Source organism: Lytechinus variegatus, chromosome 13 (assembly GCF_018143015.1).
Source record: "Lytechinus variegatus isolate NC3 chromosome 13, Lvar_3.0, whole genome shotgun sequence".
Taxonomy (NCBI): Eukaryota; Metazoa; Echinodermata; class Echinoidea; order Temnopleuroida; family Toxopneustidae; genus Lytechinus; species Lytechinus variegatus.
In genome coordinates, this window is record NC_054752.1 from 17,203,675 (window position 1) to 17,228,162 (window position 24,488).

Below are 24,488 nucleotides of genomic sequence, written 5' to 3' on the forward strand. Positions count from 1 at the left end.
GGGGGGGGGGGATCTTTAATGGTATTAAAGAACAATTTATTTACCACCCGAGAAAAGCAACTGAGCTGATGCCGGAGGTGTTTTGTATTCAAACAAGTCATGTTTAATGATCTGGTCCACGTTGAGCTATAGGGGCTCTTGTTTTCAAAAGACAAGTCAATCCCAATAGAAATATGATTTGAATAGAAATAGAAAAATAAAACAAGAATAACACTGAAAATTTCATCAAAATCGGATCTGAAATAAGAAAGTTATGACATTTTAAAGTTTTTCTATATTTCACAAAACAGTTATATGCACATCCAGGTGAGTATGCAAATGAGGGGAACCGATGACATCACCCACTCACTTTTTCTTTTGTATTTTATTACATGAAATGTGAAATATTTGAAGTTTATCCTCATTGTCATGCAGAAAAAGTTTTATTCCTCCCTGGTCATGTGGAATTCAATTGTTTTAACAGTTTGTGGTTCAAACAAGATGGTCATAAATGTCAAACCCGTAAAAAATGAAATATTGTATAATTAAAACAATGACACAAAAGAAATAGTGAGTGAGTGACATCATCGACTCTCTCATTTGCATATTACTGAGTTGAGCATAGAACTGTTAGTCGTGAAAAATAACCGACACTTAAAAATGTCATAACTTTCTTATTTTCCATCCGATTTTGGTGAATTTTTCAGCATTATTCTTGTTTGATTTTTCTCCATTTATTCAAATCATCTTTTGTCAGGGGTGGACTTGACCTTTACATACTATGCAATAGAATGATTTGAAATAGACCAGGTCCATGCCCCTCGTCACCACCCCTTCCAACTTGCTGAGAAAGTTCGTCAAGGGTGACAGAAAAGGTCGCTTATGATTTTGATTCTTCTCGAATGACCATTATTGTTCGCAATATTCCTGTTTTGATAGAGTGTTTGATACAAGATTTCCTGTTATCGTACTTAAAAATTACAATCATCACAGGTGAAGCGGCCGTCAAAGATAATGGGTCATTTCGTGTTCACTGTTCGGGGTAGATTGCAGGTTGCACGGACCTATTAACGACGGGAATGTAAAATATATTCATTCTCATTTTTTTTTATTGATATAGCTAATTGACAAAGTGTGTGAATATGATTAGGGTAACTACTGAACTTCCTTTTCCCAAATTGGGAAGAAATATTACCAACTATTGAACTATATTTGAATGGTGGAAGGATTAGGGCTATTTTACTGTTTTTTGGATGAATTTGATCCCGCGCGTGCAGGAGATGTTTTCACAAATGCCGATTTATTTTTAAAAATGAATCGGTCGAGGTATACCCTCCGGGTGTACCATTTTCTGGTCAGATATGGATTGTCAGATAAATCCTATCAACTGGTAGTACACGTTCGATCCCTGAATTCCACCCTTATTTTTTACGATTTCTTTTTAAGTGCCACTATTACACACGAGACAATGGGAAATGCTTTAGGCCCATGAAACCTTCAAAAGCAGAATCAACTGGAATTTACAGCCCCTGTGACTCTTCATTTGAAGGAATATTTTTTATTTATTTAATTATTTTTATTTTTTGCTGATGGCGCCCTTGCACAATCTGATGCGCAAGTATTAAGCCGGGGTGCCGTGGCCGAGTGGTCTAAGACGTCTGACATGGAAAGTCCGGGGTACGATCCCGGCCGCAGCACCTATGCGCGTGAGCAAGACATTAAATCGGCAATGCTCTTTTATCCTGCATTCAATAAATGAAAATGCTATATTATTTGTAACTAGGTGTGCACTCGTTTGCTTTTGGATGAAAATAGAATAATAATAAAAAAAGTATTAATGAATAAAATATCTAGTCCATTCTCGGACATATTGATCCGAACTACTTCAGAATATTTAGCAAAATTTTTGCACTTTTAGTATAAGAAAAGTTAATTTCGTGACAGATTTCTATATTCTCGATCATGTCCTTAAAATAAATCGCCAAAACATGTAAACGTCAAAGTAAAAATGCTAATATTGTCGAGGAACATCGTTTTCATTCCCTGTTTTTAATTTACATGTCATTTCAATTATTATTGTTTTCTTTTTGTAAAATTGTGGTCATTCTATGTGGGGTCTCGATCCTGGCATATACCCAATTGCACATGAAACATTTTACGTCAAGATTAATCAGTCATAGCGGCAGACCATAATAGACGATAGAAATTACTCTCGGGCGTTTTTTGCATGCCGTTAAAATGGAGATAATCATAATAATTAATGACAGAGCTGGAATTTGAACTCACAACCTTTCAACCATGTATTTCTAGCTCGTAGTGATTTTAAAAGGGATCACTACGTCAAATATTAGGTTCTTGTCACAAAACTTAATTCAATTGCTGCGGTTGTGAAAGAAGAATGGTTCTATCATTTATTTACTTGAGATCACTCCCCCCCCCCCCGGAAAGTTAACACGTTCGCGTGCTCCCCCCCCCGCCCCCAAACCCCTCATCGTATATATGCGATTGAAATACATGTACATTATTGCTGTTATCCCGTTGCACAACTTACGTCTTCCTATTTTGAGAATATCGCACTTTTTAACCTTCTTTTTTTCCCTTTAAAATTATTTCCTAATGAACGAAGTTTTAAAATAGTTGGGCCTATCTTTATTTACATACAACACCAATAAATAAATAAATAAATAAGTACAATTTTTTTTCGGGTAGGGATAAAACTGGAAACGGGTGTGCACAGCAGACGGTTTATTTCCAATTCATCTATTCGTCCAATTGCCAACTCGTCTATACTATCATTTGATCAACCTTCAGTTCTTCTACTATCCACATGGTCTAATATAATTGCCAATTCGTCCACTTACCATTTCGTCCGATATCTTGTTATTCGAGTAGCCATTTACGGGGCCATTTAGTCCATGTACCAATTTGGTCTTATTGGATTTAGGGGGTGTTGCATGAAAATATTTGCGATCAATTGCAAATATTCTGTATCAATTTTACAACTGATAGACCAACTTTTGATGTAGAAAATCGGAAAGTTAAACCTCTTGTTTAAGAAAATGGGCAGATAAGCCAACAATCACTTATCTGCAATTAAAGGGGAAGTTCACCCTGACAAAAAGTTTATTGTAAAAATAGCAGAAAAAATAATAAAAAATATTGCCGAAGGCTTGAGAGAAATTCATCAAATAATTAAAAAGTTATTAGAATTTCAATTATTTGATTTGTGACGTCACATGCGAGCAGCATCCCTACATAGCGAATGGTAAAAAATCAATGAAATGTCATTTTCTCAGAAAATTGAAAATGGTTTTCACTGTAACTTTTGTATATCAATAGACAAATCGTTTCACACCCGATCATGAAAAGAAAACAAAATTAAGTCATCAGGAACCATACCAAATTTGAAATTCATACATTTTATATTACATAACACATGGGGCAGCTGCTCGTTTATGACGTCACAAATCCAAAATTTTGAACTCTAATAACTTTCTTACTCTTTAACGGATTTTCCTCAAACCTTCACCAATATTTTTTACTATTTTTTCTGCTATTTTTACAACAAAGTTTTCTTCAGGGTGAACTTCCCCTTTAACCGCAAGACATATGATTGATTTAGGGACCAAAAATTGACTTGCGATTGATCGCAAGTTTCTTGCAGCATGCACCCCATTAGCGTTAATATATTGTGCAAAATGAAAAGGAACTTGATATTGGACCAACTGGTTATAGACGAAATGGGGATTAGACGAGGTGATGATTTGACCAAATGATGAACCAAATGGTTGTTAGACGGAATGTTGATGGACGGAATGGCATAAGACTAAACGAAAATAGACCATGTGGTGAGTGGACGGGTATTTTCTATCCAGGAAAAATACGCATATAAGTCGACAATATTTATTTCGTTTCCAAGGGGATCATAGGCTTTCCAAGCTTTGCTTTTGGTGGACCCCTCATTTTTATTCATGCTCAAATGTATACTGTTTTTTACCAAGTAATAATGTTCATCTGTAAAAATGTATCTGATTTATATAGCTTTGTATCATGTTTTGAATGGAAATGGAATAAAGAATTGAATTGAAATGTCAGTAGACGAATTGGCAATTTAAATAGCAATTCCCCCGGTAGACTAAACAATATACATTGCGCCCTCACTCTGTTAGGTGTGGAAAATTCGTCTGGGGAGAGATCTAGAGAGAGTATTTTCGCCGTGCGATGACTTTCATATAGCGAGCTACATATTTTCATGTTCTGTGTATTGATATGTCCATATATCAAATTCATGGTGCAAAATGCCAAGATATTTCCGGCTATTCAATGGCGACGATTCGTCACTCAACACCGGTTACATTGATGATGGTGAGTGTATTCCAGAATATTATAATATCCCAATAATGGGTTCAACAACTACAAGTCTATTCTGTGATATGAGAGTAAACACCCCCGTTCAAAACATGTTGACTTACTATACATGCTATAGTACTGCCTATATCTATGAAAAAAGATCAATAGCTAGTGAATGAATGGAGGCAGTGCCGTGTCGTACGCTCTATGCATCGCAGTGTTTTCTTGTTTTGTATATTTGAGTAGTATTATGTATGCCCATGGTGCTCCACGGTTAGTCTTGAGGACGCAATGATGATGATTTTTTAGATATGTCATGTACTTCTTCTTCTTCATGAAGAAGTATATCATCATCATTGCGTCCTCAAGACTACTCCACGGTATGGTTTTGACTAAGTGTGAGATCCACGGAAAATCCCAGTGAAATCGAGTATGTAAACACGATGACAGTCTTCATGGTCTTACAATCTTGTGATTGAAATGATGGTTTTTGCCGTACCCACCCACTACAATAGAAGTACTAGTAGCATGCTAGTGGTGGTAGTATAGTAGTAGTAGTAGAAGCAGTAGTAGCAGTAGTAGCAATAGTAGTGGTAGTAGTAGTATTAGTAGTAGTAGTAGTAGTAGTAGTAGTAGTAGTAGTAGTAGTAGTAGTAGTAGTAGCAGCAGCAGCAGCAGCAGCAGTAGTATAGTAGTAGTGGTATAACTTAGTTACAGTAGTATTAGTAGTAGTGGCAATGGTAGCGGTAGTAGAAGCAGCAGCAGCAGCATCAGTTGTTTGTTATTATTGAAATAGTAGTAGTAGACTAGTAGTAGTAGTAGTATAGTAGTAGTTGTAGTAGTAGTAGAAGTAGTAGCAACAGCAGCAGCAGTAGTAGTAGTACATGTAGTAGTAATTGTAGTAGTAGAAGAAGTATTAGTAGTAATTGTAGTAGTAGTAGTAGTAGTTGTACATGTAGTAGTAGTAGTAGTAGTAATTGTAGTAGGAGAAGTAGTAGTAGTAGTAGTAGTAGTAGTAGTTTTAGTAGTACTAGTAGACAGTAGTAGTAGTTTTAGTAGTAGTAGTAGTAGTAGTCGCAGCAGCAGCAGCAGCAGCAGCAGCAGTAGTAGTAGTAGTAGTAGTAGTAGTAGTAGTAGTAGTAGTAGTAGTAGTAGTAGTATAGTCGTATTAATATAGGTTTTCCCATCCATCCAATTTCGTCAAAATTTCAACCGATTTAATGATGTAATAATTCAATTTGCAAGTAATTTGAATGACCTATATGAGATCAGCATTTAAATAGCCAAATACTTAAATTAATTTTATTGTACTGGCACGCGATTTCATAGTTATTTCATTTAAACATTTATAAAGAACGATCAAATTAAAATAGCTGAGTAGTGTTTTCAAATTCTCACCGGTACCTTCCTTGCGAACGTTTAGGAATTCAAAATCATTAATATGCAATCACTTACAAGATATGGACAGTGTTTTTCGTTGTTGTTTTTTTTTTTACTTCTTTTGAATAATTATGGAAATGGGTTTTACCCCTAAATTGGATGTTAAAAATTTTACTGAATTTTACATCTGACAGACCATCATCGGAACAACAACTCGTTTTTGTTCCACTTTCATAACTATATATAGACTGTGGTCAATTCCATGATACCCATCCCTTCCCCAAAACGATTTAAATTATATACAATTATGTAAAATACAAAAGAACAAGATGATGAAGAAAAAATACCTACCACTGGCATACTAGGTCATCGACCCACTCAATGGCGGATCCAGGGGGAGGGCACAGCCGACTCGTGCCCCCCCCCCCCCTTTAGAGGCACAATTATTTTTTTCGTGGACGAAATACCCTTATTCTTTGGTTAATAACCTTCTTTTTTTTATCGTCAAATTCCTCCGGAAAATGTGCCCCCCTTTTGGGAAATCCTGCAACCACTCATCAATCACTTAAAGAATAAGCGTTTACAACCATATCCTATAAGTGTTACATGAATTACGTCTTTATCAAACATAATGGAATAAAATGATTCTAACTGAAAAGATCTGCAAAAAATTGAAATATAGGGTAACGTTTGAAAAAAAAATACAATATATATAGGTTTTCCCGTCCAATTTCATCAGGGTTGCATTTAAATTAATGAAAGGACTTTCAAATTCGAAATATTTTGTCAACCCTCTGCACACATGGTTCATTTTCATTTATTCATCATTTAATTCCGTTCTATATCATTCCTTTGAATTTGGTAGAAATTCAATTTTGGGAGAAATTCGTGCAAATTAATGCCCAAAGTCGTCATTTAATTTCGCAACGACAAACTGATCGTTTAATTTCACCCAAAATACCATTTTCAATTTCATTAATCGGCACACATATTTGCACTTTAAACGTCCAAATTCAGATAACATGTTTCTGTGTTCATTTTTCTTTTATAACGTTATACAATTTTTTTTTCTCCAAACTTTACCCTACCTTTTTTTCTGATCTTTCAGTTAGAATAATTTTATTCCATTATGTTTGATAAAGACGTAATTCATGTAACACTTATAGGATATAGGATATGGTTGTGAACGGTTATTCTTTTAGTGATTAATGAGTGGGTGCAGGGGCGGATCAAGGATTTCCAAAAAAAAGGAGGCATTTTCTCTAGGAATTTGACGAGCAAAACCGAAGGTTTTTAACCAAGAATAAGGGACGGTCCACGATTTTTTTAAATTGTGGCTCTCAAAGGGGGGGGGGGGCACGGACACGAGCCGGGTGTGCCCCCCCTGGATCCGCCAGTGAGTGGGTGGATGACCTATAGACCAATTTCACGGCCGGTTTATGTATTTGGCCCTCTATCGGCGACGCCATTGCTGCGGTGGGCAAGTGCGCTGACCGCGATTGGCTCTGTGTACAAATTCAATGAAAGATTACAGATAAGCTCTGATATTGTGTCATTAACTTCATCATAAATCAATAAAATAAAGCATGGACACCTGGGTAGACGATGTAAGACAATGGCCATATCTGACCGATGAAGGTATGATGAATTTTTGCACTTTGGCTACTTTTCCCCTTAGTTTTGTCAGTAAAAGTGAGTTGATGATGACCAAGAATCGCTGTTGGTTTTCATCAGGGAGCTCACTTCTTGTTGCTAGGAAATTGTGTTAGAGTAGCGGGAGAGTGAACGAGACATAGAGTGAGAGAGGATGAGAGAGAGGGGGGAGAGAGTATGTGTGAGAGGAGGGATAGTGAGAGGGAGAGGGGGAATGGTGAGAAGGGGGGGGGGTAGTGAGAGAGAGAGAGAGGGGGGGGGGGGCTAGCGAGAGAGTGTGTGAGAGAGGGAGAGAGAGGGATAGTGTAATACAGAGAAGGGGATAGTGAGAGGGAGAGAGAGGAGGGGATAGTGTGAGATAGAGAGAGAGAGAGAGAGAGGGACTGATATTTCCATCTAAGCATGATCAAATAAATCCCCCTCCCTCCCCCCCACAAAAAAACTGTAGTAAGTAGTTACTATGACTCTCAATAAACTACTCTTTGAGACAGTGGGTTTGTAAACTATGAAGCTGAGTATATATTCTCGTTTCTCTCTGTCGCGCTGCTTACATTCAGCCTTTGCGATATTATACTCATGTCATGTGTTTTTCTGCCAAGAGGTGGCGCTGCACCTCTTTACATCTTTCCCTTCATTTTTTTTTTTTTTTTTTTTTTTTTTTTTTCAAATAAGGTCATGAACGAAATACTTTTTTTTTTTTTTTTTTTTTTTTTTTTTTTTTTTTTTTTTTTTTTTTAAATGTACCACAAGTTAAATTCAGGCCAGATTCTTTTAGAGAATTTTACTTTTGGGTTGAATTGTGTCAGTGTAAACTGGAAGTTTACTGGATCCAAGTCAAAACTGAAAATTTGTGAAACTTGATAAGCAAATAATCAAGACTTTACATAGTGGCAAAATATGTCAGATGCCTGTAAGGGATTTCAATGTAACAAGGCATCAGTTTGTTTTGTTTTTTGTATTAAACAGTTAACTACAAAGAAAATACATACAAACATAACAGATATGCAACAAAAAAAAAAATGATAACAGTCCACTTTCACTGTAATAGTGTTGAACAGTCAGTAATTCGACGAATGTCCCAACAAAATGTCCATCAGTTTGTATCTATCAAAAGTTCAATAACACACTTGAATCATCTTGTCCAGCATAATCAGTTCCTTAGTTCGTATTTCACATTGAATTCTTACTTCACAAAGTCTCGGAGATAGGCAGGGGGGTGGATAGTGCGACCACATCTTGTCTTTACTTCCTGCCTCTCTTGTGTTTCAGATCGGTCATCACACTCATCATCTGGGTTTGTCTGCTTATTTGGTTCAATCATCACTCCATCATCTGGTTCACGACGACTCCAGGTTTCACACACTAATCGCAGATGTCTGCGATTTCTACGATATGTAGCTCCATCCTCTGTCATCACCACATATGAGTGTGGTTCTGTTGCCATACGAAGGACCTTCGCTCTGCGCCACTCCCTTTGCCTATTGTGGGGTTGGATGCGAACTACATCTCCTGGTTTCATTGAAGGCAGTTCTTTGACTGAGCGATTGTAGTGATGAGCTTGTTTCTCCTTTGTCTTCTCCCTCTGTTCTTTCACACCAGTGGGAACTGCAGGTTCAAGCAACTTCGCAGTTGTTGGTAGGGTAGTGCGGGTTCTTCTATTCATTAAACGCTGCACTGGACTAGAGGAGAATCCTGGTGTTGGCGTGTTTCTGAATGCCAACAAACTCAGATATGGGTCATTGTGTCCTTCCTTAGCCTTCTTGAGTAGTGACTTGGCAGTCTTCACAGCATTTTCCACTTTCCCATTTGCCTGAGGATAAAGTGGAGATGTAGTTGTGTGCTTGAATTCCCACTTGGCTCCAAACTTGGCAAATTCATCAGAAGTGAATTGTGGGCCGTTATCTGTTACAACTTCCTCTGGAATTCCGTGTCTGGCAAATTGGGCTTTCATTTTGTGTATCACACCAGATGAAGTTGTAGTTGTCAGATAGTCCACCTCAATGAAGTTGGAGTAGTAATCTGTTATAACAAGGTAGTCACGTGAGTCGAGGACAAACAGATCAGCACCAACTTTGGCCCATGGTCTCTCCGGTATCTCATGTTGCTTTAGCGGCTCCTTCTGCTGTCTGGTTCCCATGGCTCTACATACATCACATCTTTGTATGTAGTTCTTTACTTCACTGTTCATATTGGGCCAATAGAGGCATTCTCGTGCTCTCTTCAGACAACTGCTTTCCCCTAGATGTGATGCATGTAGTCGTTCTATCATGCCTTGTCTCATGCTCTTTGGTATCACTACCCTTTCACCTCTGAAGATGAGACCATTGGCGATGCTTAACTCATCCCGTATGTGAAAATAGGGTATGACACCAGATGGAAGATCCTGTTGCCTCATTGGCCATCCATTCATTACTACTGCCTGTATCTCTTGCATCACCTCATCCTTTGCTGTGCACTGTTTTAACTCTTCCAGCAGAGGTCTTGCAATTGGCAGGTGATCCACCAGGTTGACCTGCTCCATCTCTGTCTGTTTTCCATCCACTTCCAACACAGGAAGATACGCTCGGCTTAGCGTGTCAGCAATGTACATCTGCTTGCCTGGATGATAAATGATATCAGCATCATAAGTTTGCAAGCGAAGGATGAGTCTCTGAAGCCTTTTGGGAGCTTGATGCATGTTTTTTTTTGCAATGATCTCCAATGGCTTGTGATCACTTTGAACAGTCACCTTCCTTCCATAGGTATATTGGTGGAATCTTTCCAGTCCAAAGGTAACTGCAAGCAACTCCTTTTCTATTTGTGCATAGCGACTCTCTGCCTCAGTGAGCGCCCTACTTGTATACGCTATCGGTTGACCTTTCTGCAGGATGGCTGCTCCCAGGCCCTTTTCTGAAGCATCTGCCTGCAGAACGAGCCCTATGTCCTTGTCAAAGTACCTCAGAACTGGTTCTGATGTCACAGCCTCCTTGATGCTTTTGACTGCAGCATCATGCACGTCCAGCCAGCACCATTCTACATCTTTCTTGGTTAGTGATCTGAGAGGTTCACACATCTCACTCAGGTTGGGGAGGAACTTACTCAGGTAATTTACAAATCCGAGAAAGCGTTGTACCCCAGCAACATCTGTTGGATTCTGCATGTCTCTCACTGCCTTTACCTTTGCTGGGTCTGGTTTCAATCCTTCCTCAGTTATCAGGTGACCCATGAAAGACACATCTTTCCTTTTGAATTTCAACTTCTGTTTGTTGAGTTTCAGATTTTTCTCCCTGCATCGTTCCATCAAAGCTCTCAGCTTGGTGTCATGGTCTACTTCTGCATCTGTCATTGTGTCACCCTCACCATACACCAGGATGTCATCTGCTATTGTTCTTACTCCTTGCAGACCTTCTAGTGCTTCATCTAGCCTACGCTGAAATTCCTCTGGTGCCGATGCAATACCGAATGGCAGCCTCTTCCATCTGTAACGCCCAAACGGGGTGTTGAATGTAGTTAGGTACGAGCTGTCCTCCTCAAGTTCTACGTGCCAGAACCCATTCTTTGCATCGACTACTGAAAACACCTTTGCCCTGGACAAATCTGGCAAGATGTCTTCTATTATCTTCATTGGGTAGTGGTTCCTTCTGACTGCTTTGTTCAGGTCCTGAGGGTCTAGACAAACCCTCAATTTGTTGTTAGGTTTGTTGACGCACACAAGACTGGAGACCCATTCTGTTGGAGTATCGACTGGGGCTACAACATCTGCTTCTACCAGTCTCACTAGCTCAGCTTTCAGTCTCTCTTTAATAGCAACTGGTACCCGTCTTGGAGGATGCACAACAGGTTTTACTGTTGGGTCCAGTTCTATCTTGTACTGGCCAGGTAGCTTCCCAACTCTATCATCGAACACATCAGAATACTCATGGCTCAGTTGCTCCGCTGAGCTCAGCCGTGGCAAGTCAGTCACCTCCATGATGTTTTCATGTTGCACGGTGATTAGGCCCATCAATTGACTGGTTTCACTACCCAGTATAGGAGTCAGCTTCCCATTATCCACAATGATGAACTCCACATCAAAGATCTCTTGATTCTTGGGATTGACAACTTCTATCGTGCACTTTCCCATTGGTTGTTCTGTACTCATATTGTACATTGACAGCAATCCCTTGGTAGGCTGAAGCGACATGGTACTTGTGTCAATGCATGAAGAAGGAAGCACGTTGCAGGTTGCCCCACAATCTACCTGAAATCTCACTGAATGCCCACGGACCATCATGTTTGCAAAGATCCGTTTCTTTGGCCTTTCTTGAATACTTTTTATCTCTTCTGGTTCAAGGGTGATCACATGTAGAGTGAAGTCTGGATCCTCCTCTTCTCCTTCTCTGCTAACACCATGTACGTTGCTCAGCATGGTCTTACACTGGTTCTTGAAATGGTTATATTTCCCACATCGTGCACACTGTTTCCCATAAGCAGGACATTTCTCCTTGATGAATTCATGCTCTTGCCCACAGTATCGACATTTACGTGGTTTGCGGGTTCCAGGCTTCTGCTTTGTTGACTGCTTATGAGAGGAGTGCTGGATAGAGGACTCCCTCACTGCATGCACTGCGTCTCCATCTAATACACCCATTCTACTCTTTGTCAGTTCGGATGCACGGCAAATCTGGATGCACCCCTCCAAAGACAACGCCGTTTCTCTCAAAAGCCTCTCTCTCAAGCTTGACTCTCTAATTCCACATACAATGCGGTCTCTTAGTAGACCATCTGCAAGCGTAGAAAAATTGCAGTTGGCAGCCAGCAGTTTCAATGCTGTCAAGTACGTGTCAAATGTCTCTCCAGCTTGCTGATCCCTTGTGAAGAATTTAAACCGATCCACAGTCTCGTTGCGGGGAGGATTGCAATGATTGTCAAATGCCTTGACAACTTCCTCCAAGGTCTCTGTTGCTGGCTTTATGGTTTGATAAAGCTCTCTCCCTTTACTGCCAACAAGGTACAGCATCATCTTTACTTTTGTCTTATCTTCTTTGTCAGCCATGGCAAGGTCAAGATATAACATCAATTCTTCCTTCCAGAGTGCCCATACCTGCGGGAGGTTTTGTGCCTCCAAATCAAGCTGCTGGGGAGGTTTTAGCGCTTCCATATTTGCTTACGCTAGGTCCACTCGACACTGGATGGTTCAAATCAGGGTATGTAGCCAAAGGCAGAGTCAGAGATCAATTCACTGTTTCAAGCAAAATCACTGGTGCCAACCCAAATCTCCTTTGAATTCATATATGTCATGGATGCTCTAATACGGGCCAGATCCAGTCCCGATATGATTTATTTCTCGTTATAATGAACATTGACAGGCTTAATGAACTTAAGGCTATGGATGTAGAGTTTACTCACGTTCATTCTCTCTGCCTCTGACAGGGCAGTCCCACAGCTACAGTCTCGCGTAGGGTGCCTCAAATCTAGCACAAAATAAACACGTAACAGCTCCAAACATCGCCACCACTCCTGACACCATGTAGTAAGTAGTTACTATGACTCTCAATAAACTACTCTTTGAGACAGTGGGTTTGTAAACTATGAAGCTGAGTATATATTCTCGTTTCTCTCTGTCGCGCTGCTTACATTCAGCCTTTTCGATATTATACTCATGTCATGTGTTTTTCTGCCAAGAGGTGGCGCTGCACCTCTTTACAAAAACCACCACCACCACATTTTATGCAGGCCTATAAGTATCCAAAAGGAGGGGGCAAGGCAAGAGAATAAAACAGAGAGAAAGGAGGAAGGGGAAGAGAGGGGCCAGGCCCTGTTTCATAAAAGTTGTTATGATAGCAACTCCACACTATCTTTCTTAACTTTAAAGTCCTTTCTGTTGATGTTTTTTTATCCACTGGCGACGCATTCCTTCATTACGGCCTGGAAACCTATGCAGGGAGTACGGCTTCACACACAAACAGGCTTCATGAGTCCAAGGCGAGTGAATTTCACATTCACTTTGCTTCCAATCCTGAAGCTTTCTCCAATTGTTGTGGCAATTGAACACAGCACAGCTGCGACCTGAACTTCTCCGATTAATGTTCATTGTGAATCTTACAAGAAATCTGCTCAATTGGTCCAAAATAAAAAAAATCGAACGAATGTACCAAATACCCTATTGACTTGTGTACTATAAAAGTTGATTCGCCCACCGCAGCATGGCGACCAGTCTGCTGCCCTCTCACGTTGTGAAATTGGTCTATACCAATGGTAGGTATTTTTTTTCATCATCCTGTTCTTTTTTTATTTCACATAATTGTAAATTATATCGTTGTGGGGAAGGGATGGTATTGACCACGTTCTATAGTTGAATGAAAGTGGAAAAACGAGTTGTTGTTCCGATGATGGTTTTTCAGATGGATGATACATTTCAGTATAATGGTAAACATCCAATTAAGAAGTAAAACCCATTTCCATAATCATTCAAATGAAGTAAAAAAATAAAAATAAAAACGAAAAACACTGTGCATATCCTATAAGTGATCGCATATTAATGATTTTGAATTCCTAAACCTTCGCAAGGAGGGTACCGTTGCGAATTTGAAAACATCTCTTCGGCTATTTGAATTTGCTCGATCTTTATACTTGTTTAAATGAAATAACCATGAAATCGCATGCCAATATGATTAAATCAAATAAAGTATTTGGGTATTTAAATGTTTATCTCATAGGTCATTCGAATTAGTTGCAAATTGAACTTTCACATCATTAAATCGGTTGAAATTTTGACGAAATTGGACGGGAAACCTATAGTAGCAGCAGCCGCAGAAACAGCAGCAGCATTAGTAGTAGTAGTAGTAGTAGTAGTAGTAGTAGTAGTAGTAGTAGTAGTAGTAGTAGTAGTAGTAGTAGTAGTAGTAGTAGTAGTAGTAGTAGTAGTAGTAGTAGTAGTAGTAGTAGTAGTAGTAGTAGTATAGTAGTAGCAGCAGCAGCAGCATCAGTAGTAGCACACAGCAAAAACTGTGGTGTTAGCCAGTGTACACAGAGGACCATACCACTTATTTCACACCGATGTTAAATTTGTGGTGTTAGTTTTACACCTATAGGTGTTATTACAGCACCATTGGTTGTTACATTTACACTCTTTGGTGTTATGTTCAATCTCTAGGGTATTATTTTAACACCTTAGGGTGTGGTCCTCTATATTAACACCAATTGGTGTCAGTTTTAACACCACAGTTTTTACAGTGCAGCAGCAGCATCAGTGGTTGTTATTGTAGTAGTAGTAGCAGTAATTGTAGTAGTAAAAGTAGTAGTAGTAGTAGTAGTAGTAGTAGTAGTAGTAGTAGTAGTAGTAGTAGTGGTATACCCAATATTTGACTATGGGGGGTATGGGCAACCGAACCAAAAGAGTTTTCATTCAAATGCATGCCATTGCTCAAGACACAACTTTGGAAGTTTTAAATCTACAGTACAAGTCCAGGTGCTGAATATTTTCAAAAAAGAAGAACAAAATCAATCAAGCCCACACGAATGAAGTAAAGGATCATGCACGTTCTTCATTGACCTCCATTATGTGCGTGATTTTGAGACCACGTACATTTTTACCCTTCATTTCTACTGCAGGTGCGGCATGGGAGTCGGAAGGTGTCGGGAGCCTCGAAACAGAGGACCTTTCTTACGAACCAACGTCTAATGGGGGCGCACTTCGATTGACCACGATCAGTGAAACGGATGCTCATGAAAGAGATGGAGAGGAAAGGAAGAATGACTGTGGTTTCTGTCAATGGTAATTTTAAAGTCAAACTTTTGATGATGGTGGTGGTGGTGGTGATGATGATGATGATGATGGTCATGATGACCATGATCATGGTGATAACGGTGATGATGATGGATGATGATGGTGATAATGATGATGACGATGTTAATGATGATTACGATGATGATGATGATAATGATGATGATGACGATGATGATGATGGTGGTGGTGGTGATGGTGATAATGACGATGATGAAGATGATGATAACTACGGCGACGATAATAATGCAGTTCTGATTTATCTCTGTTTCCTTCCTGTATTTCGTTTATTCCTAATCACCATATCCCATTCTGAGAAAGCTAGGAGAATTAATTATCTCAGCCTGCAGGGATATTAACCCTTAGCAGACTGGGATATTTCGACGCCTAAAGGCGACCGCACACCTTACGATCGGTCTGTGACTCAATTTACGAATAAAACATAGTATAATTTGATGCTAATATTGATATTTGGAATATCTTGTGTAATGTTCGAAATCATCGTACGAATACCTATGTTCAAATATGTGACTATCCTATCAGCCTTCTTAGAATAAAAGCAAATTTAATATCTAGTCATAATGACGTCATAGCAGCCGTACGATTTGAAACGAATTTGGCCTGTACTCCAAAATAGAGGCTTCCAATCTTACAAAATTGTTCTATTCGTATTCTTTCAATCAATTTTAACCTCAAGTAAAAAATGATATATTCCATTCACATTTTCAGAAAATGAGCAAAATGCGATTTGTTTCAAAATCGGATTGCAAACAGTCGTAAGGTGTGCGGTGGCCTTAAGAAGACTGGGGGAGGGGGATCTCGGCTGTCGGTCGCGTGATTGCGACGACAATCGGCACATGCGTTGCCAATGGCATAATCTACAAAATTGTAAGATCGAATTCTTCATAAAATCTCATTTCTAATTATTGTGCTAATTTATGCATAAAATCAAAAGGGTTCTCTAATTAGATAAATAAGGCTCATAAAATGCTACTTTTTATAGGATTCTGATCAAAATAATGTACTAAAAAATCAATATCAAAATTATTTCCTTGTGTATTATATTTTTCATTGGAAATTGTCGGGGATTTTATTTTTTAAATAAACAAGATGAGATTAATTAAAATTTAATCAGAGTAAGGAGAAAAATATACATTTATAAATTTTGGCTAAGAACACTATTTTGCTCAAAAACGTGAATGAAAGCATAAAACATTTGATTTGTACACGAATTCACGTTTGTAACAATTTTTGGGTCTGCGTGCACTAACGAAATGTTCCATAATTTCGGATCCGGGGTCACAATTTTGATCTCAGAAGTTGCGCGAGACTTGACTTGAAAGTATAAAGTCAGCGAGCGACGCGGTCAAAACATTTTATGCGGCGTATTTTTCGCGATTTTTTTTATTCTATACGCTTATTGATTGCTGTTTTTTTTTATTATTCAGCAACGCAGTATTCTCTTTGTATAATGAAACTAAAATAAATAAATAAGACATTCACACTGTTAATGATGAAATTTCAGTGAAATCGGCCAGTTATTGAATAACATACTGTGATGGATACAATACAACGACTTCCCCAAAATACTTACTTTGTAATCGGCGACCTTCCACCCTATACGCCAGTGTAATGACCCGTCGGCGCCATTGAAATCCCTCCCCAAAACGCAGCATAACAACAATAACAACAAACAAACAACACCAGGGGCCTGTTGCATAACACTTTTTTTATGTGTAATTTTCAATGGCAAAATTTTGTTTACCAGAGTTTGTGTTTATTTGTGGCAAAGGTTTTATGCAACGGGTCCAGAAGTAAGGGAAGAAGCCGAAAAGAAGGCGGAAGGAGGAGGAAGTATGGAAAACAAAACTAATGCATCGAAATGATAACAGGAACTGAGTATTAGGCTAAAATGGGGAAGTAATATATGTGTGACAATGTTTCTTAAATTTGTATTTTTCATCAGGTATGCCCAATTTCTAAATCGCTTTCCAGTCCTCTTCTGCTTGATTCTGTTCGTCATGACTGCCGGTGGGGGCGCTGCTGCATTTGTTTTATATGACATCCCATCATTTAGCGAACCATTGAAGGTAAGTATACACCGCAAAAAACTCCGGTGTTGATTTATACCAGCCCGAAATCTATATATGTCAACACCAGAGAAGTGTTAAACAACACCAGTTTCGATTTGGTGTACCACCAAAAATGTGTTTATACAACACAGATTAGTATAAAAACAGCATCAGTTTGATTCCAAACTGTGTTGTTTTTCAATACTTCTCTGGTGTGGACATAGATTCCGGGTTGGTGTTAAATCAACACCGGAGTTTTTGCAGTGTAGAGAGAAGGGAATGTAGAGAGGTATCGGGAGAGGGAAGGGGTGGAGAAGAAAAGAGAAACTTTGTTTATCTTCCTACATGTAACTATGAATGTTCTTACTCTTCTCACAAAAGTAAGGTCTCGGGTGAAATGACCGAGAATAATTATTGCTTTTTGTTATTTCAAACGACATGAACAACGGAGCCTTTAAAGTGCGATCGACTTGACGACTTGGCGAGATGCGTTATCTCGCCAAGTCGACTAACAAAAAGTTAGGCCCTGTATGTCAACTTGACGAGATATTTGGACTCTCGCCGGGCCTTTGGCACTTCATATCTCGCCATGTCGACATATAATGTTTTATAATTGATTTGGCAAGATAAACATATCTCGCCATGTTGACATAAAACGTTTTATAAGTCAACTTGGCGAGATAAGGTATTTCGCCATGTCGACATATAGATTTTAGAAAAATCGTATGATGCAAAAACCAAGTATTGAAATAAAAACAGAAGCGAGTCAAATCACCATTATATCGAGAATGATAATCATACTAATTATTGTAATGATTATAATGACAATCATAATTAACCCTTACCGGTGAATGCCGCCTTGAAAGTATCGTAATGATTGAAGTCAAATGTTAAATTCTTAAGTATTACGTTTTTGCAAACACGTAAATCAACACCGTTCAATTCTTTTCGATTCTGATTCCTTTTTTTTCTAGGGACGTTATATTTCACTTTATTACGAAAAAGTGATTTTTTAGTGTTATGTCGCATGGCCATAAATGATAACCGGGCACTTAAAATAAAGAAAAATAAAAATGATCAAAGGGGAAGAATTTGATGATAAAGATATGATGAGGATGATGAGGAGGAAGATGATGAAGATGATTATCATAATGATAATGATGATGATGATGATGGTGATGATGATGATGGTGAGGATGAGGATGATGAGAATGAAGATGAAGATGATGATAATGATGCTGCTAATGATGATGATGACGATGATGGTGATGATGATGATGATGATGATAATGATGAGGAACAAGGGGGGAAGGGTAATTATAGGCCTGAAACCACCTTCACATCATTCTTTTACCTCAGCGGTAAAGAGAACATAGTGTAATTCATTCTCCATCTTTCCCTCCCTCATCTCAATAGGGATTCCAAGCTCGACAAACAGAGATCAATGACAGAACCTCAGCACTCGCTCACTTTCACCAGACCAGGAACGATAGCCATTTTTACACCACCGCGGCAATCCAAACGGGGTGTGGTAGGCGTTCAAGGCCCGCAGTTGGACATTCCTCCACTGACAACACCAACCAACGGCCCAATCAACCAAGGTCCAGGCCAAGGTGAAAATGATATACCGTCCTCCCCGCCACCATCAAACAGATCGCCCACCAGGATGTCAACCCCAGAGTCCTGGCCAAGATAGCACCACTGACAGCAGGTTCAGCAAAAGCAGTACCCTCACTGATGAGATCGCCACCGTTGGCAATACCCCTAGCACTGATGATGCTGTCACCGACATCCCTATTGATGAAGGAAGCGAGAGTTCTTTTGATTATAGCCATATCAGTCCTGTAATCCCAACCGTATGCAGAGAGCCAGGTAGGGACCATGAACTATTAAGTCATAACCTTGTAAAAGACAAGAAATGTGAGTGGAGAGGGGGTGGGCTGGGACAAGAAACACGATTTGGCACTATGTGTTCCATTAAAAAAATGTTTATTCTGCTATGGTAGATATTAGCGATTCTAGGCTACAAAACATTGAGTTTCGGAAGGGTCTTAATTTTTTTATCTTTTTATTTGTAAGCATATAATCATTAAAGATTTGTTAGATTCTTCTTTTTCACCCTTTTCTTCTCTGTTCTCCCCTCCATGACGATCTGAAGACGGTTACATTCATACAACATGTAGAGTATACGAACTAGGGGTACAGGGGTGTTAATATTTTAGAGAGAAAAAAACATATTTGCCCCCCCCCCCCGTGCCCATTCCTCCTTTGGCCCTGTCCCCGAGAAAGAACAAAATGTACTGGCTCCGAACCATGAGCCGACCAAGTAATGACTTTTATGTTTGTAGCATGCAGATAATCCTATAATCTCCTTCGTATCTTTCACTATAGTCTCTTGTATTAGATGGAAATCCTAGGAGGGGGGGGGGGGGGAGTCAGGTATATTTGTAGATTTCTCTACATTTGCCACTGTGATTCCTCTTTTCCTTTATTTTTTTCTCTCAGCCGAGGGTGCCCAGTACAAGGTTCGTTTGGTCTTCTCTCGTTTGGACAATGTAGACTTATTCAGCATCGAGGCATTGTGGTCCATGTGCAATTTATACACCACTCGTGTCTTGATGAATGCAACAGATTTGCCACAGTACTACCAAGACTGTGAACCCTCATCACTTGGAAGCTATGCTGCTCTCATCGGCGGAAAGGAGTCGTGTTTGTATATCGTAGAAGAGGACGTCGCCGAACTACGGTACCTGCTCCAGGAATGTGCGCCGTTCTTCGTCAGCAAGGAGTTGACATCGGACTGCGGTGGAAGCAGTTGTCAAGGTGTCCCTCTAAATTGCACCATTGGGAATGTGGTGTACGATACCTTTCACCTCTTGCCATGAATTCTGCAAGCCAATTGCTGAGGGAGATTTCAAGTCTGTTCAACATGCATTGATGGTGACACCATTCCCCCGATACAGCAGTGAGGGACAGGATATTTATAAGAATAACGTTATGAGGCATGACATAAGTGATGGTGTCACCAAGCTGTCTGCAGTTGGTGCAGGGTTTAAATTCGACTTATTCTCTGATTTTCTTGTCTTCAATTGCATCTACCTGGTGATTGGGATTGGACTGATTCTTTTGATCGTGTGGCTGTACACAGGCTCGTTGTTTGTGACCTTAATGACAATACTAGACATGGTGATGTCTTTGATCTTTGCTTACTTCCTGTACACCGTTGTCTTCGGACTGCCTTTCTTTCCCTTCATGAACGTCCTCGCGTTTGTCTTAATCATTGGCATTGGTGCGGACGATGCCTTCGTTTATGTTGACATATGGAAGAAGATGAGAGAGCGACATGGTGGAGCACCTGAGAAGAGGGTGTTGGTCCTCCAAGATACCTTGCACCATGCAGCAGTAACCATGTTTGTTACCAGCTTCACCACATCTTCTGCCCTTTTCTCCAGTGTCATCAGCTCCATCACGGCCCTACGATGCCTGGCAGTGTACGCAGGATGCGCCATACTCATCAACTTTATCTACACTGTAACTTGGCTCCCTGCAATTGTCGTCATAGAAGACAAGTACCTGCAGTTCCGGATGTGTCGTGAGAGAATAACACCGATCACGTGCTACGTCAAGATAAAGGAGAAGACAAAAGCTCTGACTGGGTGTGTCCGATCATTCTGGGAGACAATGTTACCCTTGGTTGTATTCAAGCTTAGGTACTTCTGGATCATTTTATTCACGCTACTTGGGGTAGGTGGGGCTTGCTGTATATTTGTCAAGCCAAAGCTGCAGTTGCCTACCAAAAATGACTTTCAAGTGTTCATATCAAGTGATTTTATGGAACAATACGATCAGATATATAAAAAGGACTTCCTGTTCGAAAGGGGAGACAAGAGAGTGATGCCTATATTATTTGTTTGGGGTGTAGTACCTGATGATAATGGAAATCCCTGGGACCCTGACGATGAAGGGTTTATAGTCTTTGACAGATCATTTAATCTATCCAGCAAGGACTCGCAACAATGGCTATTAGACTTTTGCCATGATATCCGCAACCAAACATTTTACTCTAAGGCGGACAAAGCGTCTGATTTTTGTTTCATTGAAATACTGAAATCTGCTATGGAGACACCATGTAACAACCCCGCTCTCCCATTCAGCCCTTCCCCCTCATGCTGCAACCAAACTAAATTTCCCTACGACCCAGAGCTCTTTGACCACTGTGCACCATTTTGGACTTCTAGTCTGCGCCAATTAAGCGGTAGCGTTCGCTTTGGAGAAAAGACGAAGTTCAAAGTTCAAAGTTCGATGATGACTGGTTTACAATTATCTTTCACCAGCACGACCACTGATACACTTGTGTATGAAAACATCAGTGAATTCTGGTACCAAATCGATAACTGGGGTAAGGAAAAGATGAAGAATGCGCCTCCGGGCATGGCTGGTGGCTGGTTTGGCAGTTACAGCAACAACCAGATGTATTTCTTTGATCTCCAGGAAAGCCTAGCCAGAGGAACGAAGATGTCCATTGCATTGTCCTTGGGAATGGCCACGATGGTTCTCTTATTCACCACTAGAAATCTACTCATTACTCTATTCGCCACCCTATCTATCGGCGGGACCGTCTTTGTGACCATTGGAAGCTTGGTACTCTTGGGTTGGGAGCTGAATATACTGGAGTCCACCGTGATGAGTCTTGCGGTAGGACTCTCTGTGGACTTCACCATCCACTACGGAGTGGCTTATGGTCTCGCCCCGCACAAGGACCGTGCCTCCCGCTCCACCTTCGCCATGGTTCAACTCACTTCTGCCATAACCACCGCGGCGCTCTCAACGTTCATCGCAGGAGCTGTGATGCTGCCCTCTGTCGTTCTTTGCTATCAGCAGATTGGCATTTTTCTGACTCTTGTGATGACTGTCAGCTGGTTCTATGCCAACTTCTTCTTCATGCCCCTCTGCAGGGCCTTGGGTCCAGAAGGCAACTGCGCCAAGATTCCAGTACCTTCTTGTAGCTATTGTTGTGCTTCAAACCAGACTTTAAGCGCCGACCAAATGTGTTGCTGTTGTGCAAATCGACAGGGTCATAGCTTATTAGATGAAAGCCCAGCTGGGGACATTGATCTTGGCTTTGTAGCAGACACGTGACTTAGAGCTAACATTCCATACACCTCATATCTAGCTGATCTTTTCTTTCATACTCCCTATATCTGCAGGTATAATCCTTTTCCGAGGACGTATTTGACAGTAAAAACACTGTTTAAAATTTTCATACGATGCTGTTTATCTGATGAGTAGTTCATCAGTATCAATACTTGTTTTAACAGTTTAAACAAGTGCATAAAACCTTAAACAACAAAGTTTAATTTTCAATACTTAATTCTCAATAAATAAACCATGGTTGTTTAAACTATTAAACAACTACTGTAACGTTCATAGTGAACAAGCGTTGTATGAAAATTTTAAAAAGTGTTTTTTTTTCAATGTGTATTTTAGTCATGTGTGGATGCATTAGTGCAGTGAAGTACATCAACTGTAATCTGTACTTCGTTTTTTTCTCATTTCTGGCTCTCTTGATGTTGGGCGTTAAAAGAAGGAATGTGATATTTGTTGTTGAGCATGAAATGTTCGATTACCATAATGTTATGATGGTCACAATCCCAGTAATTATTTTCAAACATGGTGAACAAAGTCAGCTACAATGAGTCACCAATAAATACGAAAAATCAGAGAAATGCTAGAGGATGTTCACATATTTTACAAATGCATTACCACATCGGGACCATGGTATTTCATGCGATCGTATTCTTACGGGACGTTCTTGATGGGAAACACTTCAAAATTAACCGTAAGGCACAATATTTCAAAATTTATATGGATATTTTAAAAACGTACAGTGATAATTCTTTATTAGCATATAATATAGAAACGGGAAAAAAGGTAAGGCATTTTCAATTTTCCAATTGAAATCAGCCTTGTGCTGATGTTTTTATTTTACATGTACAGCTTTCATTTTTGATGTTCACAACTTAATGATAATCAACATGGATATTTGTTTGATATGCAGCGAAGGCTGAATGATCACCCGTTAAGAGAAAGTGATCAAATTTTTCTTAGTACGGCGCAGTCACATTTTTCCCATAGCGGCCCTACGGCAAGTCGAATACAGTCGTTTTAACATTTTTTTGTACCAGCTACATATAGGTGGTTTGAATGAAAATACATAAAAGGGGAAATGTGACTGCAGAGGAAAAGGGCAGGTTTTTCCTGTCAGCTGTCTTTCATTAATAGGCGAGAATGTTTGTAAGAAATATAAATTCAGTACTACAATCTTATGTATGTCTTAGAATGTTTCATCGTAACCATTGCTAGCTCTAAGCGTTTATTGCTGTTTGATACATGTTGCAATACTTTTTTTCTAATACAAAAAGTTACAGCTGATCAAGAATCTATTTTTTGTATTTTTTTATTTTTGTATCGTCTTAATTCTCTTTGAGTATTTTATAAAAAAAATGTTGTTTATTTATGAAGAAAGATAAGGCGCAGAAGTTCATCTCGAGTTATTTTTTTGTCATTGTAGATCATTCTTTTCAATGTGGGCATTAGATTTAATAATTTCAATTTTTGCCCCTATAGATCTTTATAGTTTTTGGTTGACATTGAATTCAATAAATGGATCGTCTTTTTTTAGCCATCATGGACCAATGCTTTATGTGCGCATTAAATTCAATACTGTAATTTAAATTGTAGTTTTTGCCATTTTATAGACCAATGTTTTTAATTGGGCATTTAATTCAAATACTTTAATTGTTTATATAGATCATTTGTTTTGATACTCCACTTAGACCAATGCCTTAAGTCCGCATGGCATTAATTTCAATAATTTAGAAACCTGTGATATCGATGTTTTTTTATCAAACAATGTAATGGGTTGATTGTCTTATTCGAATTCTGTAATACTAATTGTCTAGTCTATGAAGCTCTCGCTAAGATATGTATTTTACTATTATCACTACGCTAAGTACTCTTACATCAGTGGCGGGCCCAGAAATCATTGTTTGAACTTTTCTACGAGGTCAATTGTCTTGTCTTTAGATCACCAATTTTGGTTGATTTGGTTTGCTTTTGACATAGAAATTTGTTACACGAGGTTTGAAAGTTCAGGATTATATTGCATTATTTTCAGATTTGCCCCATTATCTTTCAAATCGCATCTTGCCTCATTATGTCAAGAGAAAATATAATTCTCACCGAAGAGCATGTTAAAAAAATATTTGAATATATATAGAAAAGATTAAAGGAAAAAATCTGAAAATTTG

General features: G+C 39.3%; 1 pseudogene; it reads left to right on the forward strand.

Moving 5' to 3' along the window:
- Positions 1–4,219: 4,219 nt before the first annotated feature.
- Positions 4,220–22,503, forward strand: LOC121426053 (annotated as a pseudogene).
- The last annotated feature ends 1,985 nt before the right edge of the window (positions 22,504–24,488 follow it).